This window comes from Hippocampus bargibanti, linkage group LG03 (genome assembly GCF_051943395.1).
Source record: "Hippocampus bargibanti isolate YZ-2025 linkage group LG03, ASM5194339v1, whole genome shotgun sequence".
NCBI lineage: Eukaryota > Metazoa > Chordata > Actinopteri > Syngnathiformes > Syngnathidae > Hippocampus > Hippocampus bargibanti.
In genome coordinates this window covers 20,798,512-20,811,708 of record NC_142736.1, presented here as the reverse complement: position 1 = coordinate 20,811,708, position 13,197 = coordinate 20,798,512, and the positions used below count along the sequence as shown (strand labels likewise).

Sequence of the window (13,197 nt, the reverse complement as noted above, 5' to 3'; positions counted from 1 at the left end):
GAGTACATTTTGAGAGAACTGAGGAAGAGCATAAAAATGCCTGTGTTGATATCAATAGGTAAATACTGTATGATTGTATTTAAATTTACTTCTCTATTTATATATAAAAAGAGAGTCCAAAAGGCAGAAAGAGATGGAAAAAAGAAAATCACATTGTGGCCTTGAAAAAAAACCCAATACGGTCATAATTCTGTTTTTATATCAATCTGGCTATCATTCTGTGTGTGTGTGTGTCTGTGCGTGTGTGTGTGTGTGTGTGTGTGTGTGTGTGTGTGTGTGTGTGTGTGTGTGTGTGTGTGTGTGTGTGTGTGTGTGTGTGTGTGTGTGTGTGTGTGTGTGTGTGTGTGTGTGTGTGTGTGTGTGTGTGTGTGTGTGTGTGTGTGTGTGTGTGTTTAAAAATAAAAAGGCAGACACTGAATGCACATGAAACATTGCTATCCTCTGTATTGAGTCCTCAAAAGTAAATATCTGATCTTTATTCACAAAGAAAAAAGTAAGAATGAAAAGAAAATGTTTCTGTCTGCTTTGATGGACAGAAAGATGCAATTATTCTATTTGAATGATTGTTATGTAATAATGGACAAAACCAAAGGACCAATTTTAAATCCACGCGAAAAGGTGATGAGACCAAAAAGGTGTCTGGGATAATGAGGCACGGAGCAACCCGAGATGGGATCCCCTCTCACACAATAAATCCCAAATTAAACCTTGAATCAAGTGAGAATTCTCTGCCGCGGCTACAAGGTCAAGTCTATGACCTCTGACCCCATGAAGTCTGGCGAGAGGCTGAGGTAGGTTGTTGATGATGATGGAGAGGGAAGCGTCTGGGCCCTGCTCGCTGTCTGTCTTCGCAACCTGCTGTCCTCAGCCCCGCTCCTCCCCGCTTGATTTTAGCCAGCAGCGCATCTATTATTCAGCAGCCTTATTAAAAGTTATTTTCAAAGCCAGATGACCTGCCATCGGGGGCCTCTGAGTGGGCAGACAAGCTGCAAAGCCCAAATGGACACAGTGGAGCCGCTAAAACACACAGGCTGGAAACAAACAGAAAACAGTGCCTGCATTATTAAGAGGCACATTCACCATTGCAGAAATAAAAACCCGTGAATATTTCAGGAGCGCAGTTTCAAATATAGATGAATGTTTAATTAACGACAACTTGGCCCGCACAGGTAAGCAAAAAAAAGAAAGAAAAAATAAATTACTATATTTCATATAAACACTAAAAGGATCTCCCACATAGGCATCTTTTATTAAAACCTATAAGGGCACCCACTAGAGCACAGGCCCAACCATCAACACCAGATCACTTCTTTTTGCACAAACACAAAATGAAGGATTTTTTTTGCATTTGAAATTGAGCAAATAATTAAAACAATCAAGGAAAATATTACACAAATGTTAACAGAAAAGAGGATTCCCATGTGCCAAGCCTCCCCAAAATATGCTAGATATCCATAGACATTGAAACCAAACAGTGATAATATATTATGATAATTGTCATAATCTGACCAAAAATAACAACAAATGACCCTTATTTAGAAAATAATAATTAATCCAGGCGCCTATTGTATAACATTGAAAAGGCTTTTAAAAGTCCAATCAGCATTTAATAAATACACCAAGCAGTTGCATTATTATGACATCTTGCCTAATTAAGTCCAATACAAACAAAAGTCTAATAAAATTGCGTTTTGATTGACACCATCAGTGAGTTCGTAATTGAGTGGTAGTGGAAGAGGTGCTCAGAGGAGAATTGCTTGTTACCTGTGTAAAGTTCAACTGCATTTGTGCATTTGTTTAACCTTTTGGGTAAATTGGACTTTTTACCTTATTTATATGGATACATTTGCATTTAATCTTGCAGAAGTTCATTTTAAGTACATCTACTCAGGTACAATTTAACATAACTTTTTGGTGCATTGTATTTTTTTGAATTGTTAACATCTTACAATGACATTAAATACTACTTTTTAGAACAATGTCTTGTTTTTGATAACTGTTTTGGCGTATTGTAGTATTGTTCATGGGTGTACTATGTTTTTTTCACTTCCTACTTAGTGTAATGCGAACTGAACAATATTTCAATGACTGTGGCTGTCGTTGAGGTATGTTGAGATGTAGTGCATCAGAGAGATAGTCGAATGCTTTGTTAGCATATAAATGCTTTTGCACTACAAACTACACTTCAAATAACATTGGAAGTTATGTTACATGAATACACGGTTGTTTGTTGTAAAAAGTTAATATTAAAACATATCAAACTGAAGCTCTGTCCTGGAGGCAAAAAAATGTTCCTTTCAATGTAATTATACTTTTAAAAAGAGGCAGCATTTGAATTAATGCTGTTATCCCGAAGACATGGATTTAACCCCCGTGCATGTGTACTTTTGAATATTCACATCTTGTTGAAGGAGCGTGACATAACCTTTTCTCTCTTAATGCGCCTTGTGCAAATGCACTTCCCAGCTGTGTCCAGAGCAGGCTGACTGGCCAGTTTTGGGGGGGGGGGTTATCGTTGGAGCGGCGGATGTAGGAGCGGGCCTCGGCTGAAAGGTCGAAGCGGGGAAGTGGGGGTAGGGGGGCAGGAGACAGGCGGGCTGGACGAGTGCTGCGTCTTTGAACCTAACAGATGGTGAAGGTTAGGTGACGTCCCCTGGCCTGGCCTTTCCCCAGTAATTGAGGATAATTTGAGCAGCAAAGAGAGGAGGCCTGTCCACCGTCAGGCCCGCGAAGAAGAGATGAGCTTAATATGAAAATGATGCCGCATTACGGCCAGCTTCGCCAGGCTGCCCATGCGCCTAATCCTGGCCTGAGGCGGCGCGAATGAAGGAGTGTCACCCTGGGTCCGGATGGCCATACCACACATATGAATACATCTCAAAGGCGTGGTCCCCGCGCCCCCATCCCGCGCTCCCCATTAGCCAACACTGCCAGGACTGATTACACACTGCCACTCAGGGGCCACGAGGAAGCATTTGGGGGGCATTTTGGGGCTGCATGGGAGTGGACTCGCTTCACCACTTCCCTCAAGAACAAAGGCGCTACGAGAGGCCACGTGGCACTTGTTTCCAGCAGACTTCATCACCTTCTCATGCAGCTATGTGAAAGGGCTTTGGGGGAAAAAACAACAGTCCTGTAGGATGTAAAATTTCATCATAGGTCATTAGATTTTTGCTGGATTTTACCTAGGTCTTGCAACTGCAGGTTCAAAGTTGTCTCTCTGGCACAATGAATCCTTTACAGCTATTGACCAGGTAGTCAAACTGCACACGTTAACCTGAACAGCCTTGACAGGAGTTTGTGGGGAAATGAAGGTGCCTCCGGGGAATTTCTTTCGAGCTTAAGTAAGCCACGAGAGATATGGATGCACTCTCGAATGTTAGTGGCATTGGTTGCAGATATCATAAAGTGCATAACGCTTCTCATCGCGTCTTGCCAATCCTTACTCAATCTGTTCTTCATCGAAACATTGTTGTTGCAACGGTGGAATGAGTCTGTCATGAAGTGCGCACATTTACGTTTTAGCCATTTTTTTCTGTTCACAATAAAACACACGAACAAAATCAAAATACTCACAGTGAGCATGTGGAGAAGACTTGGAACTTGGACTGAGAATTTTGTTCCAAAAGGAATGAAGATGTCTTGAGTTTAACTTGGCTAAAACTGTCGGAACCTTGCAGGTGCATCATGCGTATGTCTGTGCTTAATGTATATTGTTGCATATTTTATTTTATTTTATATATTTATTCACGTATTTATTATTTATGTATGGCCCCACTTTGCTCTAATAATATCCCAGTAGTGTTAAAGCAGCTGTGTGGTTTTTCACCTCCTCATGTGGCCTCAGTCTTCCCAGGAAACCTGCTGGGTGCATTGGAATGTCCCCAGTTATCTCATAGGCTTCTTGCTCATTCACTACTTGGGAGCCTAAAATACTTCAGTGCAATACCTCAACTTGCGAATGACTTGTGTCTCTTTCCAAGATGCAGGGTGTTTATTGCAGAATATTTTTGCTTTGAAATATAAGGACGAAATGGAAAAATCAACACACTGAATGAAAAGCAGTCGTTTGGCAGATCGTGAACAATTCGACAAAAAGAAGGTTAACATTGTATGTTGATACCAGTAATACAAAGAGAATTGCTTTTTTCATTTCAACCAAACTCATAACTTTTCCTTCAGTGACTGTCCACTTTCTATATGTTAACACAGAGTGCAAAACACCATACAGAGTCTAATGAAACCAGTTATCAGGGTCATGTTTTCACCCAATCAGAAATAGTGCAGCAACACATATAGACAGCGAAGATAACAACATAACACTACAGGGCATATATTCTTTATCCTTTCCAAAAAATGACTAATCATATGGCAGTTTCTTGTGTAGTTACACATCAGTTACACGTCATTTATTATTCTTTTCTTTGTAATCCTTATGCATATTCTGTACTGACCTCCAACCGCTCACCCCTTGAGACAAAGTGTACTCAATTTTTTGTTTCTTTCCCACCACACGCCCCTCTCACTCTGTCTGAAATAGTATCTACATGGTTTTATTAAGTGCAAACTTTCATTGTTTTTTTTGGGGGGCGGCGGGGGTGTTCTGGAACAATTTAATGCCATTTTGTTTCATTTCATTTGAGATGAGTTATGTTATCAACACAGTGTCAGAACAAATTAGCTTGAGACATCAAAGTACATAAGTACCAAAAGTTCTACATCATGACAATATATGTAATAAAAAAACACAATAAAATAATTAAATAAATGTCCTTGAAAAATAAGCATAATTATAATTGTGAAATCACATATTTTGATTTACAGTCAAGATTATGCAAGATTAGCTCCAAGGCCAAATGTAATGTTTTTAAGCATTTTAATTTGAAAATTACAGGACAAGCAGTGGAACAGATGTATTATATGCTTAGAATCTACCTTTGTATATAATTCCTTATTAAATGAATAAAACCACACTTCTTCTTCCCTTTGAACTGTGCATGGCAGAAGTATGTCTTTGAAAAGCAAAAAAAAAAAAAAAAAAAAAAAAAAAACAACTAACCAAAACAACAACAAAAATCCACTTTTAAATAAGATCAATTGTAAACAAACCCAGGGCAAGCCTTTGAAAGGTCCTGCCAAGAGATTTACCTTGCCCTGTGGCAAATAATATTTTTTGAACTGAGTTTAAATTTCAGTGTCTTGGGCTTATAAGAACCTGGAACAAAAGAAAGCCAGTCTCCGAACAGCAAATATTATCTGCTGGCTGGGCAAGATGTCAAGATTGCCTTTTGTTGTCTCAAATGCAGAGCCAGACCTCGTGTCTGTCAAATCCCAGAATAAAGCACAGAATATACAGACTTATTTACTAGAATTTAGGAGGATCGTTACAAAAATCTCATCCTCATAGAGAACTGATTTAGATGCTGAGCTCTTGTGCTATCGTTTGGATTGTGTGTTATTTAATTTCATGTATTGCGCCCTTCCTTCATCCATTTCTCATTTATGACGCCATGTGATGCTGCCCATCGTCAGAATTAACATTTTGCCGTCCAATGTACCGTCTTTCAGGATGACTTTCTCCGTGTTCTAACATCAGCGCTACTGGAGAAAGTAATGGACCTTTCTCGGTGCCTTAATCAGTGTCATGATGAAAGCATATGGGAATGTGTCACAGGGGCCTGCTGTGACTTCCATTACTCCTTAATATGCCGCAATCATTTGCTCCCAAAATCTTGCTCTCTCTAACAACCTGCCTCGGCAAGCACATTTGCTCCCCACTGCCTGCTGTGACACATTTTGTCTTTCTTTAAAAAAAAAAGAAAAAACCTGTAGGGCTCCTAAGATACTGGTCACCTATGTGAAAGCCCTTTCGAATTTAGAATAGAATATAGTTTGGAGATTTGCTTCCACATTTTTATTCACACTATGATTAAAGATAAGTGAGAAAAATTCAGAACGACGTATGGATCAAATGTGAAAGTGTAACATTCAACGCTTTTTCACATACTCGGTCCTTAGGCACATGGAGTGGTGCTTGGGGTAATTTTAAAAATAAAAACGGAGTATTTCAAATAGTCGCAAGCGTATGATTCTTTATCTTAAGTATTTTAAATACAATGTATCTGTCTTGTTTGTTTCAAGATATTGTAATCCATGAAGAGTTTCAACAAGGTCACCACTAGAACAACAGTCCCGTCAACACACACGCACGCACACACACCCACACACACGCGCACGCACACACACACACACACACACACACACACACACACACACACACACACACACACACACACACACACACACACACACACACACACACACACACACACACACACACACACACACACACACACACACACACACACACACACACACACACACACACACACACACACACACACACACACACACACACACACACACACGCACACGCACACATACACACAGAATAAGAACCGTTGGCTGTTTGTTTGAAATACTATATTTTTCAGTGTATAAGTCAAACCAAAAAGCCTTGATTTTCTCCAAAGGATGACCCTGCGCCTTATACGCATGCGCGCCTTATATGTGAAGTAATATTGAGCCTCAACAGGTCTCGCAACTAATTTCAGCAGTTATCGACTCAATTTCTCCCTGTAGAAGAAGTAATGCGTAATCCCAGCCTCTACTGTAGCACCTTATAATGTAGTGTGCCTTATATTTGGAAAACTATATTTCTATATTATATTTGGATAACTTTTGTCATTCATTGAAGGTGCGCCTTATAGTCTAATGCACCTTTTATATGGAAAAAGTTTGAAAATACACCATTCATTGGGGGTTCTCCTTATACTCAGGTGCGCCTTATACTCCAGAAAATACAGTACATGAGATGTTAACTGAATGTTTCTTCTCTAAAAAGATTGATGCATTACTTAATGTTGCAAATGGTTACCTAATTGGTTCACCCTGATGCCGAGGCATTGAAATTGACTGCTCTGTACTGCACTGTGCAGAAACAGGCGAGTAAGCCTCCTGATGAATTAGGAGACGAAGTTACTTAGAGCAAGTAACTTTATTAGTTATTCATACTAGACCTATGCATGTTTGGTTGTAAGCTAATCAGCGGCTGACAACTGTTGTTGCAACAAGGAATGCCCCATGTGTGATATTCCGACTTTTTTTTAATATTGATTTATTGTTTTAAATTCTTTGACTCTGATGTATCAAATGCAGTCATTTATTTTCTCTTGAGGTCAATTATTGAATCTTTTTGGGCTACCACAATAGAAAACAGACTGTGATTTCCTGTTTCTTTGTTAAAAGCCGACTGGTCACTGCCGCTCACCATTACATCGCTGTCGTTGCGCATTTGTAAATGAGTGATGCACGGCTTGAAACTACTCAGCTATCGCCCTCCCTGATCCCATTCTTTAAACCTTTTGATCAAGTCTGGACATTCAGAGCCATGATCCGGCAGACAGCAATTTGACTGCACCATATGAGGCTCTCATACGGCCAACGGTGGGGTGCGGACGGACAGGCTCAGTCACCAGGACAGCCCACAGAGGGAAACGCCTGACATGAAATCTAAAAGCGAGCCCCGGCGTGACACCGTGCACCCCTGGGTTGTGCTCCTTTTAGCAACATTGGGTGTACACATCACACAACAACAAAATGCTCGCGACTGTGTCTGTGAACAAATGTGTCAGGTAGCCACACAAAATGGTGGCGAGCTGTACACGGCAAAGCCCCTCCTTCCGCTGCGACGACATGACACCGTCACCGTGATCACGTGATTAAAGGGGATGGAAAATAGCTGTGCGTGGATGGCAGCTACCTTTCGACTTCCCCCGTGTTTGTCTCTCCGCCTCGAGCAGGGACCTTTCAACACAGGATCAGCGACATTTTCTTCATTCATTGCTGTTGTTTTTCTCCACATGATGCTTGTATTTCCCACATTTGTGGGATATGTTTATAATAAAAATAGATATATAAGTATGATAATTCTAATAATAAAAGTAAATAGAAGATTTTCCTGCTGCATGTTGATTTTGGTATTTAAAAACTATGCAATATCTCCACAAATTAAGTCCGACATATTTCAATTTTCAGCAGATATTTTCAAACAAGTATCGTGTATTCAGAAATAAATTTCCAAATTCACTTTACATGTCCTTAACTCACTTTTTTAGCCCTATGATGATTTTTTTTACTTAACTGTATATCTAAAATATAAATAAGTGCAAAGTCTGCCATCTTGAAACGAATAATAGATTGGAGGAGGACAGAACATGTGTAAAATAATTACATTTGGGTCAATAGACCATCCCTGGCCCTTTATAAGAAGAGCTCTGCTTCCCTGTTTTTTCCTTGATCTGCTTGCATTTTCAGTGCTGACGCAGCATCCTGCTGCTTAAATCGCATACTTGTGTGTCCTATATACATAATGTATCCATCTTGTGTCCTTTCGATGCATTTACTGCCTCCGGTGAAATATAGACTTGGATGGGTGCGGTGCACTTCACTCTGTCAGTGAGGGTGGCTGATAGCCACAAGGTTACCTTTAAGATGTGATTGGGAAGAATGTAATTAAGGCTGCATTTGTCAGCTTTCAATTTTTGCAGCGAAGGGAAGGGGAAGAAAGTCGGTCGTAATTTTTTTTTAACACATTAGCTTCTCAGTTTAGAATAGTTTCTCTGGTAGATAGCTTATCTTGTTATCAGGCTGCATGCATTGGTTAAACTGGAAGACTTTTTTCACCAAATTCATGATAAACGGAGACGTTGACTTTTGCATTTGAAGTTGATTTTGCTACAGTAGCATCCCTCCTCCCTCTCCATCTCTCCTCTCGGCTGCATTCCTCACTCAGGGGATGCCAACTGGCTTCTCTCCGTTGTATCATCATTAACAAAGAGTGAAATAAGACTGCTAAGATTTTTGTGTTTGTCTACTTCCACACACATTATAAAAAGTTAAATGGTTTGCCATGACTCAAATTTGCAAAAAGAATGAATGTTGAATAGAAATCACAGAGAGCATTAAAGGAACTCTTTGTGATGGGCTAGTGCTTGTTGTGCTGACACACAACAAGCACTAGTACCACCCCCATTACAACAAAAAAAAAAAACAAAAAAAAAATATTATTGTAAATAGTGCAAAGGGTTGAACAAAATGCACACATACAAAATAACAGAATGGAAAATTTCAAATTAAAAGTTGGGCATTTTATTCTATTAATACATAAGGTTACAAAACAATAGAATACATAAGGTTACAAAACAATAGAATAGAATGCAATACATGTTGATTTATACAGCGCTTTTTTACAGCTGAAGCTGTAACAAAGCAATTAACATGGACAACAATCATATACGTGTACAAGAAAACTACCATGTCTTATCACAACAGCTCCCAAACATGTCCAACATACAAGACGATGCTAAGCAGTTCCATGGTTACAGTCTTGACTTATAAAACCTATTTGCGCTAACTCCAATAATTCCATATTTCTGTGATGTTTTTTCTTGTGTTTTTAAGAAAACAATAAAGACAAGATGCTTGGCTTTATTGATTAAAAAAATTAAATTATGCCTCCAATTATAACAGAATGGAAAAGTAGAGAGGCCGGCTGCAGTCACTATCGTTGCACACTTGCTATGTGGAAGAGTAACAGCGGTGAAATGCATGTTTAAACGGCCATAAAAAGTCCGACTGAGTGATTGATGCCGTCATTGACGAGAGTGCACCCATGCAACCCCGGTCCCAGCAGGTGCACATCAGCTCCACATTAGAATGACAGCGCAACTGTGGCACGCAAGGGCCGATGTATGGCAGAAGAAGACATACACCAACTGTCCCTCAGCGCTGGCAGTACAACATGAAGACCAGAGCTAAGGCCAGGAGGATTTGCACAATGCTGTTTTTTGACTGCAGGGCAAGCTCAGGCATCCGTGGCTATTGATCCATCTATTGAGTTCATTTGATGTTTCCTTTGAAGCATAGTGTCAGGCTTCCAAATGAAAGTGTTTACGGGTGGTCGAGGCTCTCATGTTTAATGTGCTATGTGATTAGTCTTGTATTAAATGATTGACTAAATCTTGTCCACCTGTATTTGAGAGTTTAGTTGAGGTGTGAATGAATGACCCAGGCTTACCGTTTAATTTGTTTTGCCTATACGACACTGTTGTGTTTTTTAATGTGGTCATAAATGTGATGAAATTCAAATGCCTTCCAATAGTCCTCAACTAGAGTTGGCCCGGTAGTGCAGAGGTTGTGAGTTCAAGACCCGGTTTGGCCTCCTTGTGTGGAGTTTGCATGGCAGGCTGATTGTACACACCAAATTATCCCTAGCTGTGCGTGTGAACGTGGATAGTTGTTTGTCTCTGTGTGCCCTGCGATTGACTGGACTAATTTAGGGTGTCCCTCGCCTAGTGCCCGAAGATGACTGGGATAGGCTCCAACACCCCCCCCTGCCCCCCGACCCCCTACGACCCGAATGAGGATTAAGCGGTCTGGAAAATATATGGATTGATGGATAGTCTTCAACTAGCCAGAATAAAATTACGATGTTGCAGATGCTGATTATCATGTTATTTGGTTACAGGGTGCACAAAGGTTTTAAAGCCATTACCTTTAAATAAGAAAGGCCAAAAACAACTAACCATAACGACTTTTAAAAAAGAAATGACAATGACTGAACTTCTGGTTTGTATTTTAGTTTCAATCTGCATTGTGGTTTCATGTTCGTAAAAATATAGTGGATATGAAAAGTCTACTCTACTCTAGTTCAAACATTTGGTTTATATGATATCAATAAATCATGTCAATGTATGTTTGCCATGAGTGTGGTTTAAAATCTGTCCATATATATTTGTTGTTCATATATAATATATATAAATATGTTCATATATATATTTTAAAGCAAAGTGTATGTGAGGATGTAAATATAAACTGCTGACCGAGGTTTACTTTCATCCGTAGATCTCATTCTATTTATAATTGTATTTTATTTATTGTATTCTATTTGTAATTGTATTTTATTTATTACAGTATCTATGCTTGTCTGTGACTGTAAAGTGTCCTTGAGAGCTTTGAAAGGCGCTAAAAATAAAATGTATTATTATTATTATTATTATTATTATTATTATTATTATTATTATTATTATTATTATTATTATTATTATTATACTCTTCTACATTGGATATAGAAAGTCTAGACAACCCTACCAGATATGTGCAAAACGAGACCAATTGTACATCAGTCATTGAAATGATGTGAGTGCTTGAGTGTACCCACCCGATAATTAACCACAAATGGTGTCAGTGTTTCCAGGCTATTTCCTTCATCTGTTTATTTTTTTCAGATTTGAGTGTAAGTCTGAAGTTTTTGTTCTAACACTGGCTGTTTTTCAGAACTGTTTTTGATTGGCTCCACCTTGATATAAGAGTTGAGGAAAAACAGCCCCGAGGCATGAAGCCTCCACCGCATCACTTCACTGTAAGTTTAGTGTTCTTTTGGTGATGAGTAGCATTGTGTTTGTGCCAAATCTATCAAAATAACAAAACTTCCAAAAACCTTCCAAGGGGCCATTGCCCAAAATAATACATTCTGATCATGTTACCTCGTATGACGATTTCCAAACAGATGCCGATTAAACAAATGCTCCTTGCTCTGATTTTAACTCTTTCACATCAAAAGCATGTTGCTGTGTCCACTCAGGGCGCCATCACCGTGGAGCCCGTCCGTCCTTGACTTTGAGCCATTCCCAAGCTCTTGGGAGCTGCGAGGGTCCCTGAGGGGACAGCTTTGTGTCACACAGATGGACCAGATGTTCCTCTGCATTTGTTTGGGTAGATTTGGGATGTCGTCTCTGTCCATCTGTGAACTTTGACCCCTGGAGTTTATTTGCATGCCCTTGTAGCTCAAGTCGATGCAAATCTCACATGCTCAGAGCAGATTTGTTGTCCTAAAAGTACACTCGTGACGATATTGGATTTCAAATGTATCTATGTAATTTTCTTCACCTGGCTTTTAAAAAAGACAAAATACCCCTCACTGGATTTTCCGTTCACATGTATATCCCCATTTAATGAAGTACACTAGACCGAAAAATCCAGATAAAGTTTATGAGAATGAACTTTATTCTGACAATAGAGCAATCGACATTGGATCCTAAATCCAATCTAAATACAAGGAATATATCACACTGACCTTAAATAGCTCATGAATTTGTAGTGGACCCTCCATCAATCACAAAGGAGGCTTCACCTCACTTCGCTATGAAGTGCGAAGCAGCAAAGCTGTTCTTGATGTCCACCTACCATACGGAACTTTTATTATGACTCCTCTCTGGCCATTTCACATAAGCTCAAACGCACAAAATCATCAATCTCGATTTTTCAAACTATGTTCACATATCGGAGTGTGACAGGTTCTGTCAAAAACTCCCCCAAAATAAAGACATTTAAAATATTTCCCTTGGGTCATAGGTGTGCCGTTAGACTATTGATTCCTCGCACATGAGAAAACATTTGGTTATATTATTCAAGTAAATGAAAAAAAAAACAAGCAGATGGGATTGGCTCCCGCTTTCTGCAATCCCACGAATAATAAACCTGCTGCAGGTTACTACTTTGCCTGCACAAAAAGAATTAAGTTAGACCTCCAAATGAAGGAAAGTCACCATGGTGCTGTGTAATTCTACACCACTGGAATGTACAATCACAGTAATGAATACATTTCAAAATAAATACACCTCTGACAGCGTCAATCAAAACTCAGTCATGGTAATTCACGCAGTTGTTATTTGTATTGCAGCCAGAACCGCATCATACTTGCATTGGCTTCATTGTTTTGATGTAGTAACTATTTCCAGCTCTGAATTTGTAATCATCCAGTGACGTCTTCTCAAGTATACTGATGACTCCTTTCTCTGGGAGATTTTTTCTCGACCCACCATGGCCTCATGCATTAATAAAAGCTGTTTTGCCAGTGTCTTATTAGCTGTGATGCTCCCGTCTGGTAACTCATGTCTGGTAACTCATGTCTGATGGTAGCAAAGCAATCACTTGTCGACAGAAGAATCAACGAACGAATGGAACCAGTGTTGTATTCCAATATTGCTGTCTTCTCTTTGAGCCCAGGCTATATTTATAACAAACTGGATTTGATAATGTTTTGATTAATTCTATACATTTCTATATTTGAGTGTC

General features: G+C 39.4%; 1 long non-coding RNA gene across 1 annotated transcript in view; it reads left to right on the top strand.

Moving 5' to 3' along the window:
• Nucleotides 1-11,917, top strand: part of LOC148900636 (uncharacterized) — a 17,945-nt gene extending 6,028 nt beyond the window's left edge. Inside the window, exons 2-3 of the long non-coding RNA XR_016114373.1 lie at nucleotides 11,398-11,482; nucleotides 11,705-11,917. This is a non-coding gene — a long non-coding RNA (uncharacterized LOC148900636). The remainder of the gene's footprint in view (nucleotides 1-11,397; nucleotides 11,483-11,704) is intronic.
• Nucleotides 11,918-13,197: the final 1,280 nt, after the last annotated feature.